Source organism: Tenrec ecaudatus, chromosome 6 (assembly GCF_050624435.1).
Source record: "Tenrec ecaudatus isolate mTenEca1 chromosome 6, mTenEca1.hap1, whole genome shotgun sequence".
NCBI classification, from domain to species: domain Eukaryota; kingdom Metazoa; phylum Chordata; class Mammalia; order Afrosoricida; family Tenrecidae; genus Tenrec; species Tenrec ecaudatus.
The window spans coordinates 108,076,018-108,093,709 of NC_134535.1; the positions used below are offsets into that span (position 1 = coordinate 108,076,018).

General features: G+C 40.9%; 1 pseudogene; it reads left to right on the forward strand.

Annotated features, from left to right (window-relative positions):
* Window positions 1-8,636: 8,636 nt before the first annotated feature.
* On the forward strand, window positions 8,637-10,035 carry LOC142451138 (elongation factor 1-alpha 1 pseudogene; annotated as a pseudogene).
* Window positions 10,036-17,692: the final 7,657 nt, after the last annotated feature.

Here is a 17,692-nt window from a genome sequence, read left to right on the forward strand (position 1 = left end):
TAAGAATAGATTTCAAAGTACTTTTTACCATCCACTTTTGATTCTTAATGACCTTTTAATATTATTATTAAAAGATCATTTTATTGGGAGCTCTTACAACAATCCATACATCAATTGTATCAAGCATATTTGTACATATGTTGCCATGATTATTTTCTAAACACTTACTTTCTATTAAGTACTTGGTGTCAGCTCCACTTTTTTCCCTCCCACTCCAACCCGCATGACCCCTTGATAAATTAGAATTTAATATCTTATCCAGACCGCTGTCTCCCTTCCTCTGTAGTCTTTATTGTTTGTTCCCCTTGGTGAGGGGGTGGTGTTATGTGTTGATTATTGCAAGTGGTTCCCTCTTCCTCCCTTCCTCTCCCCACCTTCCCCCTATCTTCTTGGTATTGATACTCTCATTCCTGCTCCTGGATTATGTGTGTCCTAAACTCTTATCTCTTACCTATACCTGTGCACATGCTCTGGTTTAGCCAGCAATGAAAGGCAGGACTGAGCTAATGATAGTGGGGGTGGGGAGGTGGGGGTGGAGTGAGAAAACTTCAAAGAAGCAGAAGAATATTGTGCATTTTATAGGTGCTATACTGTACCCTGATTAACTCATCCCTTCCTTGGGACCCTTCTGTGAGGGGATGTCCCATTGTCAGCAGATGGGTTTTGGGTCTCTTCTCCAACCTTCCATGTTCTCAACAACATTGTTTTTCTTTGTTTGTTGTTTGTTTTGTATCTTCTGATGCCTGTTAACCAATCCTATCAACACCTCATGATTGCATAGACTAGTGTGCTTCTTCCATGTGGACATGTGGCTTCTCCGGTATATGGCGACTTGTTTAACTTCAAGCCTTTAAGACTCCAGATATTATATCATTTGATAGCTGAGCACCATCAGCTTTCTTCACCACATTTGCTTTGCACCCGCTTTGTCTTCAGCGGTTGTGCTGTGAAGGTGAACATCACAGAATGCCAGGTTATTATAACCAAGTGTTCTTGCATTGAGGGAGGGCATTAACAAAGGTCCGAAGTCCATCCACTACCTCAGTGAGGTGCCATATAAATGTATGTACATAGACTAATTCCTCTATTTTTATGAATTAATGTATTTACATATGTACACACCTATGCTTATACTTCTATCCATAGCTTTGCTTCCTAGGTATTTTCTCTGTTTCTTTTTTACCTACTTTCCACTCCACCATCATGCTCTCCCTTCTTCTGCTTCTTAGTAATCACTCTCAGCTAGATCGCTGTTACTCCAGCATCCAAGTCCTGCTCATTGTTGATCTTCATTCCCTAGTTATTCCCCTGTCTATGGCATTTTTTACTCACTGGTCCCTTCCTCTGCCTATTTCTCCCTCCGAGTTCCTCTGGAACTTTTGGTCCCATTGATTTGTCCTTAGGCTTGCTTCCTATGCCTATCTTGTATAAGTAGGAAAACCAACAATAACAGAGATTCAAAATCAAAACAAAACACACACTCAAAAAAAACTTGAATGAAAAGAGAAAACAAACAAAAGATAATAATAACTAGCAAAAGAGACACAAAATAACAAACAAACAAAAAAGCATACATAATTTCATGTCCGTTCACTGACCACTGGTCCTGGGGGAATTCCAGGAGCTGTCTCTCCTAGCCTGAAGTCTATTTTGGGGGCTCTACAAGGGCTTTGGGACTTTGTTTTGCTCCCATTGCTGATCTGTTATTTTCCCTTCTTGGTCTGCACCGCTGTGGGGTGTTCAGACCGGACTAACTTACTGCCATGGGTCCCCCATATTGTCGTCTGTTGTATGCTCCAGTGAGGCGATGTGGTAGTCACCTAATCTGGTGTCAATTTAAGCATTAAGAGTGTAGGGGTGGTGTCTAGGCTGTCAATCTGGAGATAGCTAATGAGACTTCTGTGTGGGTATGGCCTTCTCCTGAGAATTCTGGGAAATCTGGTCCTTCCTTCTTGGAGGTGGAAGACACCACTTCTCTCTCTGCTGACTTCCCTGGGAGACACTGCAGCTGACAAGACCTCTGAAGATGGAGAAGCCACAGAGAGACCCCTGCCAGCACTGAGATGCTTACAATGCCACTGGATCCAAAGACTTTCTACCCACTGGCTTGTGATTGTCCTGCATTTGGCCTCATTGCATATGTTTTGTGAGTCTGAAGAGGACTTTATAGAGTGGTATTGGGCATATGGGCTAATATCAGACTTATGGCCTTGGACTGGGCTGGATTAGGATAATTTCTTAATGTACAATTCCTCTTATATATAAACCTCTCCCTTATATGCATAAGTGTGTTTATGAATTTGTTTCTCTGGTCTACCCAGACTAACACAGGGGACATAAGGTCTTGAGCTGTTGTAGGCCCTACAGTCCTCTCGGTGCCTTAGCAGCTCCGTGCAGGGACGTTGTCCTCTGCTTGGTGTGCCGATATGGGGTTCAAACAGTCCCTCTCTCTTTTTTCTTTCTTGGGTTGTTTCTGGCTGGGTGGCATGCCGGAACCTCTCCCTTATCTGTAGGTTTGGTGTTGTCCTTTGTAGCACATTCTTCTAGAGAAAGGGTCAGTTTAGCTCCGATTGGGGCTGGCACTGTCACCCACTCATGTCGTGCATTGCTCCACATGGTTACTTTGCCCTCAAGGTTTGGTGCTCTGTGGTGGGGTCTGCATGCACACTCCCAATTCTGTGGAGACGTAACTAATACTCTCCCCTGGGGTGGGTAGTGCCCTGCTCCCCTCATGCCATAATCTCCACCACCACCCCTTTCTCATTTTCCTCCTCTTTGTGTTGGAATAACATTTACTTCCTTGGGTTTGGTCTGACCTCCATCCAACTGCCTGTACCTCAACCCAAATAGTGTGAGATAAGTGACTTTTCTTCTATACCTACTGTGCTGATTATACTGACCCCAGGGAACTCATATTGTACGTCTCCTTTTGTGATTGACTAACTTTCCCTTAGCAAAATTTCCTCCAACTCTTCCCATCAAACTACATGTTTTATGTGATTGTCAGTGCTTTTTAGTGATGTTTAATACTTCGTTGTGTGTATGTGCCAGAGATTACTAATCCACTCATCTATCAATGGAAACTTAGGTTGTTTCCAATCTTTGTGATTGTGAATTGTGCAGCAATAAACATTGGAGTGCAGATGACTAATAGTGGTTTGTTTCTGACCTCTTCTGCGGATATGTCCAGTAGAGGAACATAACTTAGCTCAATTTAAATTTGCTTCAAATATTGCCAGGCCACTTTCCACAGAGGCGCTACGTGTCTACACAACCACCAGCAGTGAAGAAGAGATCCTATCACCAATATTTGTTGCTCACTGATTTTCTGATATGGGCCATCCCCAAGGGTGTAAGATGGTATATCTTGGTTGTTTTAATTTGCATTCCTCTGCTAGCTAATGATCAAGAGCATTTTCTCATGTTTATTGGCCATTCAGGTCAATAGCCTAGTCAAAGTTCTGTTCAGGTCTTTTGCCCACTTCCTCAGAGGGTTGACTGTTTTCCTCTTTTTTCAGGCTCAGAGGGGATTGTAGATTTTCGTATTAAGACCTTTGTCTGTTGTGTCATTGCTAAAAATCCTCTCCCAGTCTGTGTGTTCTCTTGTCACTATCGTGGTGAAGTCTTTTGACACACACACAGGTGTTTTATCTTTAGTCTAGCCCCTTATCAATTTCAGGTTCACCTGTGTGTGTACCTTTCCCTGTTGCAGTTAGCCTATGTATTCCCTGAGTCAAATTTCTTGAGTTTCTCCTAATTCCTTCATTGATAGTCCTCATAGTTTTGGGTTTTACTTCTAGATCTGTGATCCACCTTGAGTTTATCCTTGTGCATTGAGTGAGGTAAACATCTTGTTTCATTTTCTACAGGTGAATATCCATTTTTTTCCCAGTACCACTTGTTAAAGAGGGCATCCACCTCCCACTTAATATTTTTTAGGTCCTTGTTGAAGATCAATTGTCTCTCTGCCGATAGTTTTACTTCTGAGTTTTCTGTCCTTTTCCATTGGTCGATCTGTCATTACACCAGTACCATGCCGTGTTGACCACTGTGGCTGTGGAGCAGGTAAAGGAGTCCTCTGACTTTGTCATTGGTCTACCTGTCATTACACCAGTACCATGCCGTGTTGACCACTGTGGCTGTGGAGCAGGTAAAGGAGTCCTCTGACTTTGTCTTTCTTCTTGAGGAGTTCTCTATTAATTCTGAGCTTCGCTCTCCATATGAAATTGGAGGCTGTTGGTATTTGAATTGGGATAGCGTTAAACTTATAAAGTGCCTTGGGTAAGATTGAGTTATTTACTATATTGAGTCTTCCAATCCATGAACAAGGGATATTCTTCCATTTGTGGAGGTTTCTTTTGGTTTCCTGTAAGAGAGTCCTATAGTTTTGTTTGTATAAGTCTTTTGATTTTTGGTTAAATATATCCCAAGATATTTCAATATTTGTTCTTGGGTATTATGAAGGGTACTGCCTTCTTGATCTCCTCTTCCATGGCTTTGTCCAATGTATATAGCAAAACAGTAGCCCTCTGTTTGTTGATCTTGTATCCTGTCACTCTTCCATGTTCCTCTTTCTCCATCAGCACTCATGATGTGTAGCTTTTGATATTTTCAAAGTATACAAGCATGTCATCAGAAAATAGAGATAGTTTCACCTCCTCCCCTCCCAGTTGGAAACATTTAATATCTTTCTGCTCCTTTATGTTGTTAGCTAGGATCTCCAGTATGATGTTGAATAGGAGTGGGGACAAGGGGCATTCTTGTCTGGTCTGCTTTTTCAGTGGGATTGTTTTTGTCTTTTCTCTATTGACTATGATGTTAGATGTTGGCTTTTCATAGATAGCTTGTATTAACTTGAGGACTTTTCATTCCATTCCTGTCTTCTTGAGTGTCTTAATTAGGAATGGGCGTTGGATGCTGTCAAATATTTTTTCTGTATCTATTGATATTATCATGTGATTCTTATACTTTTTCTTATCAATGTGGTACATAATAATGATGGATTTTCGAATGTTAAGCCATCCCTGCATTCCTGGAGTGAATCCTACCTGATCATGCTGGATGATATGTTTTATATACTTTTGTATTCTATTGGCCAATATTTGTTAAGGATTTTTGCATCTATTCATTTGAGATATTGGTCTATAGTTTCTATGCCTGTAAGATCCTTTCCCTGTTTGGTTATCAAAGTTATACTTGCTTCGTAGATTGAGTTTGGGAATTTGACATCTTTTTCTATGCTCTAGAATGCTTTGTGGAGGATTGGTGTCAGTTCTTCCCTGAATGCTTGGTAGAATTTTCCTGTGAGGCTATCTGGTCCGGGAGCATTTTTTGCTGATATTTTTCTTGAGAGCCGTATCTATTTCCTCTTTTGCATCTGGTCTGTTGAGGTTCTTGACCTCTGTCTGGGATAATCTAGGAAGGAATTTTTTCCAAGCATTTGTCCATGTCTTCCCCATTGTTGAATTCACTGGAGTACAGTTTCATAATACTTTGTAATTACCTTTTTAATCCATTTGGGTCCATTGTGACTTCCCTGTTTCATCCCTCATCCTAGCTATTGATGCTTGCTCCTTCCTTTCCTTGGTTAGACTTGCCAGCAGTCTGTCAATTCTGTTGATTCCCTCAAAGAACCAGATTTTGGCTTCATTTTTTCCCATTATTCTCTTGACTTTCCACTCGTTTAACTCTGCCCTGATTATTTATTATTTCTCTTATTTTTCTACTGGAGGGGTTGTTTTGTTGACTTTTTCTAGTTGCTGGAGGTTTTGTGATACCATATCAGTCATAAATCTCTCTTCCTTTTTCATATATACACTTATTGTTATCAAGCTACCTCTGATAATTACTTTTGCTGTATCCCATAGGTTTAGGTACATTGTATTCTCATTCTTATTAGTTTCTAGAAACTTCCTAAACTCCTTTCTAATGTGGGCCAGCACCCACTCATGTCACAGAAAAATCATTACTCATCCTCTAACTGTTTTCCCTGGTTGTTCGTGTTGTCTTTTTATTGATCTCTAGCTTTATGGCATGGTGATCTGAGAGGGAAGTCTAAGTGATCTCTGTGTGTTTGAATTTACTCGGCTCAACTTGTGCCCCAGCATGTGGTCTGTTTCTTAAAATGAGCCATGTGCACTTGAAAAGAATATGAATTTATTTATTTATTTGCATTTGCATGGAAAGCTTTATAAATGTCTATCAGGTCCAGCTGCCTAATTGAAGTGCTTAGCTCTGTAGCCTCCTTGCTGAGCTTCTTTACCAGTGATTTATCTTTCTCTAATAGCGATGTATTAAAGTCACCTACTATGATTGTTGAATCTGTAATTTCTTTTTTCATAGCTTGTTTGATGAATTTCATGTTTCTCTCTTCGGCATGATAAGGTTCTCATTTCTCTCAATGAGAACGAACAAAACGACCAACATGTATGTCACAAGACACACTGAAACTTGCTCTTGAGTGTAAAGAAGCTTAAGCAAATGCAGAAAATGATGATGTAAAAGATCGGAATAGAAAATTTCAAAAAAGCAGCTGGAGAAGACAAAACATTATAATGAAATATCCAAAGACTTGGAGTTGGAAAGCCAAAGGGAAAATATGCTCAGCATATTTCAAGCTGAAAGAACTGTAGAACAAATCCAAGCCTTAAATTGTAATGCTGAAGGATTCTGTGGGGAAAATATTGACCTAGGCAGGAAATACCAAAAGAAAATGGAAGGAATACAGTCATCCCACTATAAAGAATTAATCAACACTCAACCATTTCAAGAAGTAGAAAGTAGTCAAGAATTAATGGTATTGAAGAAAGAAGGCTAAACTGGAGACATGGGCAAAAAACAAAGTTGCAGAAGTTGACAGGATGCCAGTTGAAATGTTTAAACAAACTGAGGAAGTGCTAGAGGTGTTCACTAGTCAATTCCAAGGGATTTGGAATCAGCTCCCTGGTCAACTGACTGGAAGAGAGCCATAATTTCATCCATTCCAAAATAAAGTGACCCACCAGAATAAAAAAAAAAAAGTCTCATTCACCTAGTATGTCTGGAAGCTCTGCTGAACCCTATTCAGAATTTTAGCAATATAAAAGCCTACAATGATGGGTGGCAGGGTCTGTACAAGAAACACAGTGATCAAAAGTGTAACCTGAATCTCCCACATGAAAGGGGAGAACTCTTCAATTGATCCACCATTAAATGGATGGTTTGAAGGGTCTTCATGGTCATGCACTTGAAGTAAGTGTTCTTAAATAAGAAACTCACTTCCATAAATGCAAGATGTTAATTTCCTGTTCTTCTAAGGTACCCAATTTATAGTATTTTGAAAGTAATAAAATATGTGGAAGCTTTACTTGGTTAATCCTTACCACATAATATAGAAGATACTATTATTTTCCCTATTTAAAGATGAGAAAATTGAAGGACAGAAGGGATAGATAAACTGAGTTAAATATACATAGTTAATAACTGACATATGAGGACTCACACCCAAAGAATTTGGATATAAAACCCATGCCCTCATGGCTGATTGTTTAAATTTTCTTGATCAGCTCACATTGAGCACAGTAAACTCCAGAACAATTTCCAATCTGCTACCTCCATATATTGTCCATCAGTAAGAATTACATTTCTTCTTTTAATTCAAGACATAGGGGAAATGATAGGATTACCACTGCAAACAGAGGTAGTCTAAAATGACTAGTAAATTGTATCTACTATTTGGGGTGTGTCTTGTTAGTGAGCACCGAGTGGTCCCAGCCTCACACTGGGTGGGACCTCACAGTGGGGTGGGACCTCATAGTGGGGTGGGACCTCGTAGTGGGGTGGGACCTCACAGTGGGGTGGGACCTCGTAGTGGGGTGGGGCCTCACAGTGGGGTGGGACCTCACAGTGGGGTGGGACCTCGTAGTGGGGTGGGACCTCGTAGTGGGGTGGGACCTCGTAGTGGGGTGGGACCTCGTAGTGGGGTGGGACCTCACAGTGGGGTGGGACCTCACAGTGGGGTGGGACCTCGTAGTGGGGTGGGACCTCGTAGTGGGGTGGGACCTCACAGTGGGGTGGGACCTCACAGTGGGGTGGGACCTCGTAGTGGGGTGGGACCTCGTAGTGGGGTGGGACCTCGTAGTGGGGTGGGACCTCGTAGTGGGGTGGGACCTCGTAGTGGGGTGGGACCAGTCTGCTCTGCAGGCTTTCCTTTAGCTGGTTTTCTGAAGCAGATCACCAAGCCTACTTCCCAGTCCATAGTAGTCAGGAAGCATTATGGCAACCGGCAGTCCTCCGCCAATGGATGACAACGGTACAGGCGATAAAATGGTCAGGAACCAAACTTGGGTGTCCTGTGTGGTAGGAAAGACATATACCACTATACCATCACCAATCGCCTATGAAGACTTAAAGATAAATAAATACACAGCTCACTCTATGATAGTGTTTATGCTGTGGGCTGCTAACTATCAGGTCTGCAGTTTGAAATCACTCCGTGGCACAAAGATGGGCTCCTACTACTCTAAAGAGTTACAGTCTCTGAAACTGACAGGGGAGTTCTATTCTGTCCTATAAGATTGCTATAAATCGCTTTTCGCAACGGGTTTGTGGCCAGAATATAGGTGTTGGTGAAAACAATCACAAAAACCTAAGCCAAAATGAGAAAGGAAAAGACCCATATTAACATCGTCATCATTGGACACGTTGATTCTGGTAAGTTCACCACAACTGGTCACCTGATTTACAAATGTGACGGGATTGACAAGAGAACCATTGAAAAATTCAAAAAGGAAGCTGCTGAGATGGGGAAGGGGTCCTTCAAGTCTGCCTGGGTCTTGGATAAGCTGAAAGCCGACGGGAGCATGGCATCACCATTGATATCTCCCTGTAGAAATTGGAGACCAGCAAGTACCATGTGACCATCAGCAATGCCCCCAGACACAGAGACTTCATTAAAAATATGATTACAGGAACATCACAGGCTGTCCTCATCGTTGCTGCTGGTGTGGGTGAATTCGAAGCTGGTATCTCCAAGAACGGGCTCACCGTGACCATGCCCTTCTGGCTTACACACTGGGTGTGAAACAGCTAATTGTTGGTGTTAACAAAATGGATTCTACTGAGTCACCCTACAGCCAGAAGAGATCCGAGGAAATTGTTACGGAAGTCAGCACCTACAGTAAGAAAATTGTCTATAACCCGACACAGTAGCTTTTGTGCTAATTTCTGGTTGGAATGGTGACAACATGCTGGAACCAAGTGCTAATATCCCTTGGTTCAAGGGGTGGAAGGCTACCCGTAAGGATGGCAATGCCAGTGAGACTACACTGCTAGAATTTGGATTGCATCCTGCCACCAACCCGCCTAACTGACAAGCCCCTGTGCCTGCCTCTCCAGGATGTCTACAAGATTGGTGGTATCGCGACTGTCCCTGTGGGCAGAGTGGAAAGTGGGGTTCTGAAACCTGGCATGGTGGTCACCTTTGCTCCAGTCAATGTTACCACGGAAGTGAAGTCTGTTGAAATACGCCATGACGCTTTGAGTGAAGCTCTGCTGGGGACAATGTGGGCTTCAATGTCAAGAACATCTCAGTCAAAGATGTTTGCCGTGGTAATGTGGCTGGTGACAGCAAAAATGACCCACCAATGGAAGCAGCTGGCTTCACTGCTCAGGTGATCCTCCTGAACCATCCAGGCCAGATCAGTGCTGGACACGCACCTGTGCCGGATGTCACACTGCCCACATTGCTTGCAAGTTTGCTGAGCTCAAAGAGAAGATGATCACCGATCTGACAAGAAGTTGGAAGATGGCCCCAAATTCTTGAAGTCTGGTGATGCTGCCATTGTTGATATGGTGCCTGGCAAGTCCATGTGGGTGGAAAGCTTCTCTGACTATCCTCCTCTGGGTCGTTTTGCTGTCTGAGACACAAGACAAACAGTTGCTGTGGGTATCATCAAGGCAGTGGGCAAAAAGGCTGTTGAAGCTAGCAAGGTCACTAAGTCTGTGCAGAAGGCTCAGAAGGCTAAATGAATATTACCCATCACACCTGCCACTCCAGTCTTAAGCAGGGATGGAAGAATGTTCTCAGCATTGTTTGTCTCAATTGGCCATTTACGTTTCATAGTAAAGACTGGTTGATGACGACACTGCATCGTAAAACATGCAGAAGGAAAAGAGTGTTTGTGGACCATTTGTTTCTTTTTGTGCGGCAGTTTTCAGTTATTAGTTTTTAAAATCAGTACTTTTTCAAAGAAAAACAACTTGACCAAATATGTGGCACAAGATTTTGAGATCTATTAAAACAAAGTTTAATGAGAAGGGGAAATAAAGATTGCTGTGAGTCAAAATTGACTTGATGGCAGTGAGTTTGGTTTGGCTTTATAGAGAAATATGTGGCAGTCTACTTCTTTAGAGATTTATAACCTTAGAAAACTTATGAGGTAGTTCTACTGTGACTTACAGGGTCTCTGTGGGCCTATTGATTCAGTGGAAATAGTGTATGGAACCATGGTGGTATAATGTTTAAGAGGTAGGATGCTAGTTTGAAGACTATGAAAAAAAAATCCTTTGAAAAGATTTTTGGTTTTTGTTGTTGTTGTTGTTAGGTGCCATTGAGTGATTCTATGTACAATCAACCAAAACTCTGTGCAGTCCTGTGTCATCCTCATAATTAAATTATTGTTCTCATTGAGTTCATTGTTGCAGCCATTGTGTCAATCTGTCTCTTTACTTGCCAAGCATGATGTCCTTCTTAAGGGACTGCTTCCACCTGATGATATGTGCAAAAGAAGTGAGATGATTTCTCACCATTCCTGCCCCTAAAGAGCATTATGACATACTCTTAAATGGAGTTGTTCATCCTTCTAGAAATCTATGATATATTCAATATTCTTCACCAAACCCCAACGGCATCAATTCTTTTTCAGTCTTCCATTTTCACCATCAAACTGTGACGTACAAATGAGACGATTGAAATACCAGTGATTGGTTCAGGTGTGCCTTAAAGTGACACCTCTGCCTTTAAACATTTTAAAGAGGTCTTTTGCAGCAGATTTACTGATGCACTATGTCATTTGATTCCCTGATTGTCGATCAGATAAAATTTAATTCTTAACAACTTCAATGTTTTCTTCATTTATTGTGGTGTTGCTTATTAATTCAGTTGCTTGTTTTTATTTTGTGTATGTTAGGGTGTAACCTATACTGAAGTTTGTAGTCTGTGATCATCAACAGCAAGTGCTTTAAATTTTCTTTGTTTTCAATGAGCAAGGTTGTGTCATCTATCATGGGATGTTAATGAGCTTCCTTTCTATTTAAATGTTGAATTCTTTTCCATGCAGTTCAGTTTCTCAGATTATTAGTTCAATTTCCCTGTCAGGTAAGCCCTGGACTACTATGCCCAAGGTCTAGGTTCAAACCAGGTAAATGTTGAAGATTTCTGCTTCCATGTATAGCATTGGAAATCCCATAAAAGGTTAATATGAGTCAGAATCAACTCAATGGCAGTGGGTTGAATATACGGATTGAAAAAGTATGGTAAAATGGTACAACCCTAACACATGCCTTTCTTGATTTAAAACAATTCAGTGTCCCCTTATTCTGTTAGAAGGACTGTCTCTTTATCTATTACAAGTCCTCCATGACCATAACTTAGTGTTCTGAAATTCCTTTTCTTCACAATGTGATCAATATTTTGTTAACATCCACACAGTCAAATGCCTTGGTATAGCCAATACCACACCGGGAAGTTTTTTTCTGTTATTATCTGCTTTCAGCCAAGATTTGTCCACTGTCAGCAATGATCTGTCTAGTTCAATGTCCTTTTCTGAAAACAGCTTGAATTTCTGGCACTTCCATGTTGGTAAACTGCTGCAACATTGTAAATAAATGTGTAACATAACTAGCACAGTCTTGGAATCACTTGGAGGGTATTGCTCTCTCCTCCAGTGTTGCTATGCGTCAGAATCAGTTTAATAGCATCAGGGTTTGTTTTTCACTAGATAATGTGCAAGGGAGGAGTTCCAGCAAGATGGCGGGCTAAGCAGGCATGTTACGCAACCCTCGACCAAATGAAACAGACATGGATGGAAATCCTTGGATTAGAGAAACGAGTTAAGTATAAATGAGAAGGATTCCTGGTGGCATAATGGTTACTTATTGGGCTGCTAATTGCAAGGTCACCTGTTTGAAACTACTCTTCAGGAGAAAGATGGGGCTTTGTACCTCCCTAAAGAGTTACAGTCTCCGAAATCCACCAGAACAGTTCCACTCCACGCCCTAGGGTCTCCATGAGCCACCCTTGACTCAATTGTCATCGTGAGAAATGACAGTATTGGAGTTGCCGTAGAGTGTCAGGAGAAGAAGGCAAGAAACCTGAAGAAGTACAGCCAGAATGATCCTTTGAATAGAATAGTGAAATGTGATTGCTCCCATGTACTTTGTCCATGTTATCAGGAGAGGCCAATCCCTGCAGAAGGACCTCATGCTTGTACTTTTGTACCGTCAGTGAAATAGTAAGAGCGTTTCAGTAACATGACTTGACACAGGTGCTGCAACAATGGGCTCGTGCCCACTGGGGGGTGGCACAAGAACAGGTGGCGTCCCATGCTGCTGTACACAGTGTTACCGTGAGTAGGAACTGACTTCCTGACACCTAACAAGAATAAAGCAGCATCCTATATGGAGAATGAAAGGGGAACGTTCAGAGTACAAGGAAAATCCACAGAAGATGGGGAGACTGAGAGATGAGATTGACAATGGTGTTTTGCATATTAACTGCTTGTACTTGTCACTTTTAGTGTGTTCAGCAGTTGTGTCCCTATCTTATTGTTACCTCAAAAGCCTGAGATCTGCAAAGCCTAGTCCAATTACAATCCATTAATATTATGGAAGAATTGGAGAGCAAGAGGAAAAGAGATGCCAGTGTATTTCTTTTTTGCTATTATCTCATCAAAGCAGTTCCATCTTTTGTATGGACCCAAGTCTCTGGACGTCTTCTTCCAATGAAGCTCCTGTTGAACAGCTCCTGGGCTTTTGCAATGCCAACTTCTCCTCTTGAATGATAGCAACTTCCTGCTGTTGCTGATCTTGGAGTACTTCACTATGTCCCATTTGGCTTAACCCTTGTAGCATCATTATTTGATGGTTTGGGATTATTAGATCATTAGATACTCCTGGGTAAGGGTAGGGAAATTCCATCCTATCACTTGTGTCACAGCCTGATAACGTCTCCTTGGTGTCATAAGCATTTTTGTATAAGGGAGAGAGACTGAGCAGAGTTGAATCATCTTTGCCCCTTCACCTTCTGCCAGAGCTAGATCTTGGTCTGCGTGGCAGTCACCTAATCTGGTGTCAATTTATGGATTAAGAGTGTAGGGGTGGAGTCTAGGCTGTCAATCTGGAGATAGCCAATGAGACTTCTGTGTGGGCATTGCCTTCTCCTGAGAATTCTGGGAAATCTGGTACTACTTCCTTGGAGACAGAAGACACTCTCTCTCTCTGACACTTCCTGGAGACATTTTAGAAGACAAGCCACAGGGATGCAATCCGACCTCTGAAGCCAGAGAAACCACAGAGAGACCACTGCCAGTGCTGAGATGCTTACAGTGCCACTGGACCCAAAGACTTTCTACCCACTGGCTTGTGATCGTCCTGCATTTGGCTTCATTGCATGTGTTTCATGAGTCTGAAGAGAACTTTATAGATTGATATCGGACATATGGGCTAATGTCAGATTTATGGACTTGATCTGAACTCGGCTGGGATGTTTTCCCAGTGTTCAGTTGTTCTTGTATATAAACCTCTTTCTTATACACATGTGTGTCCATGGATTTGTTTCTCTAGTCTACCCAGACGAACACAGTTTGATTCCTTGATTTCCTGCTGTGTTACCTGCCAATCACAGGAGCTGTCAGCATACTACCCACAGTGGATTTATTTGGCTGACTTATGACCTGTGCAACCCCCCCCCCCCAGATTATGGCCCCTGCTGTCTCTGCTTCATCATCCTGCTTCTTATCCATCATCTTCCATGAGTCAGGGGAAGCGTGACTTGCACTGGACTGGAATTACCTCTTTCTGCAAATGTGTAAGCCATTTTTTTGGATATAAATCTCTTTCCTTCTGCAATGCACACAAGTGTCTCTTGTTTTTGCTTCTCTGCAGAACCCAACCCAAACCACATTGTAACTAGTCTCCCCACTTTTATATTAAATTCTTTACCAATTTACTTGTCAACTCTGTTTTCAGAATTAAATCTCCTGGAATATGTTTCCAGATCTACAGAATAAGTCCAACACTTTAAGTTTGCTCTAATGGCTGAAGATAAATTGCATAGCATATAGAAAATATCAGAAAACTATGGGTCAATAATCAAGTTCATCTCACTGCCTTCTACAATATTGAAGCTTAGCCAGCCTCCTCCATTACTTTGCATTGGGTAGGTTGAGTAGCTCTAACAGAGACCACATAGCTGGTAATACCTAAAATATTTACAACTTTGTCCTATTCAGAAAAAAAAATTAGCCAACCCTGGAATTAAGCATTCTGTCTATCTTCTAGTAGATGCTCACTAATTAGTAGTTTTATTATCCTCTGATATGATACAGTCTTGGAGGAATTACCCTAGAAGTGGTTGAAAAGAGTCCCAGTCTTTTAGAATTATTAAGAAACATTAAAAATAATCTATTCATTCCCTTCTGTTTTCAGAGGATTCATGTGGGTTATTTATCCATTAAGTGTCTTTGACCCCAATATAGACCCTGATAAACAGAAAAATAACATGGATGATCCATGTGATTGAGAAGAAAGTGTAGATTATCAAAAGCTATGTATTTCACCTGCATAGTGCAGTGATGGGATTACAGGAAGACATAGTTTTCAAGTCTTCATCTGTGTACTTGACACGGAACTTCAGACCACTCAACCTGCAATACCTACAGTCAATGGAAGTCAATGGAAGAAAAAGTGCTTAATCTACTCTCATGTACGAAGCAAAATTGGGGCTGTCTGATCCTGTAAAGATTTATAGTCTCAGAAACTATATTTTGGGTCTATGAGTTGGAATTCAATTCATAACAAGGGTTTGCTTTTTTATTTTTATATGAAAACTATTTGATAGGCAGGATCAGGGTTGGGTGCATTTTGACTGACAGTCTTTAACAGCATGTGATTTAAGTCACACACTTATTCAAGCCCCATTCTCACTCAAACCATCTTCTTTATTCAACTAACCACCCTTACTCAAGTCACACCTTGGATAGAGTCACACGTTTCCCCTCACAAGAGATGAAAAGGGAGAAGAGTGAGGGCTTCACTACTACCAAGAAATTAGGAGGAGAGTATGCCTTTGGGATACAAGGGCCCTGTGCTGAGAATTCCCTGGACCCAGAGAGGATTGATGCCGAGGCACACAAAGATCTTCAAGGGACCAGGAAGCTGGCAGAGGAAGAAAGCCATCCTTTCAAGCCCATGCCCTGAATTTGAACTTCTTGGGTTATAAACTGTGAGATAAAAACATTTCTGTTTTCTGTAGCCATCCACTATGGTATTTCTTTTTTGCAGGTGATTGTTCCCCCCAAACGTTGATCATGATGGTCTCATATCAAAAGATATCTGTCTAACCTTAGCTCTAAAGTGTTGGAGAGCAAAGGTGTCACTTTGAATACTAAGGTGTGCGTGCCCCAAGCCATCATCCTTTCAATGGCCTCATATGCATGTACAAATTAGACAGTCAGTAAAGAAGATCAAAGAAGAGTCGGTGCATTTGAATAATGGTGCTAGTAATGAATATGCAAAGAACCATGGATTGCCAAAAGGAGAAACAAATACGTGTTGGAGAAAATATGGCCAGCGTTCTCCTTTGAAGTAATGATGGGGAGACTGTATTTCATGTACTTTGGACATGATGTCAGGGGAGACCAGTCCCTGAAGAAAGACATCATTCTTGGCAAAGTAGAGGGCAGTAATAAAAAAAGAGGAAGTCCCTCCACGACATGGATTGACACAGTGGCTCAACAATGGGCTCCAGCATAAGAACAGTCACTATGAGTCAGGACCAACTTGAGGATACCTACCACCAGCAATACAGTTCAAGGGAGTTCAGAAGAATGGACCTGAAAAAGCATGGCAAGGTCTCCCCAGCTCTTGGAAGTCTAGTTTCCTTCATCTAAAAATGTGAATTACATCATTTTAATAGAACACTTGTGAGGAGTATATGGGTTTTTTCTTTGAAATTTGTTCAATGCTTAGCTTGATACTTAGGACATAAAAATCAATAATAGTCGCCTTCTCTACTTCTTTAGGACAAAAATTAGAGCTACTTAATGCTCTTGTGAAGCATACTTTTTCCCCCTATTCTACCTGATTTTTATAATTCCTGTGTTGCTAATATGAGAAAATCTAACTTTGTATCTCCTAGCTTATTTGATGGGTGAAAACCCAATCACCTATATTTACTGTAATGAGTTAGCATTGTGACAAAGGAGAAATCTAAATAAAGTTTTGAATATTTATATATCATAATACCTTTTGGATGAGTAAATGGTAACAAAATATTTATAAAAATAAACTATTGATAAATTTTTAAAAGAATAAAATAAATTTTGTATTTATAGAATTATAGCTCCATGTAGAGAAACAATACAACCTGAACATGTAAATAAAGCTGTGAAGAAATTGCTGGAACTGCATTATTTTTATTTCTGTTATAATTAATATAGCTACACATGGTTCCGTCAGAAAACCCACAACCATAGACAAAGCCCATGCATTGCTCATGAGCACATACATGCACTCATATGATCAATACTATAAAATTATTGAAATATTTTCTTAGGTCTTGGGACAAGAATACCACTTAAAAATGATAACAGAAATTATATGGTTTACTGTCAGTCCAGTAAGTGATTTCAGATCATTGAAAATATTGCATGCTGAATCAAGTGGTTTTAAAGATACTCTTAGGTGTGAAGAAGTTTTTACTGGATATATAAGTTAAGAAATCAACAGCTTATGAACATCTACAATTCCGGGTGTGGAGTGCGGGAAGTAGGTGAAGGATTTTCAATTCACATTTATCAGAAGGCGCTGAGACAAATCAACAACCCCAATCAAAACCAAGGGCACTGCCAACAAGTCCATTGCAACTCACAGTGACCCTGTAGGACAGAGAAAAGCTGCTCCCCAACATTTCCAAGGCTCCCAGTCTTTATAGAAACAGAACACTAAATCCTTATCTCCGAGAGTGGCTGGTAGGTTTAGACTGATGATGTTTCTGATTGACAGCCATGCACTTTAACCACTTCATCATCAGGGTTCTTTCAACAATCCCATAGACCAACTGAAAACACATTCTTCTCCTGCTACTTCAATATGCCTCTTGATCAAAGTAACTCCAGGTTAGAGCTTCATGAATGACCACTGACTCAACACTTAGCCAGATGAAGAACAGCTGGAATATTTTTTTCCCTTTTAAAGACAGAAGAACTAGGTTTGAAGGAACAGTTGGAGGACTAAGATAATGAGATAAAACCTGTATTAGTTTCACAATCATATTGTAGGCTACTTAGAAAACACTGCCAAGTCATTAAAAAATCTCTCATTCTGAATGTCAGGAATTTGCATTAAATTAAAAAAATATTACAAACAAGTCTGAATTTGTAAAACCTGATATCATAATAACCAGAACTTTTTATCCAAAAGAGCACATTTCAGA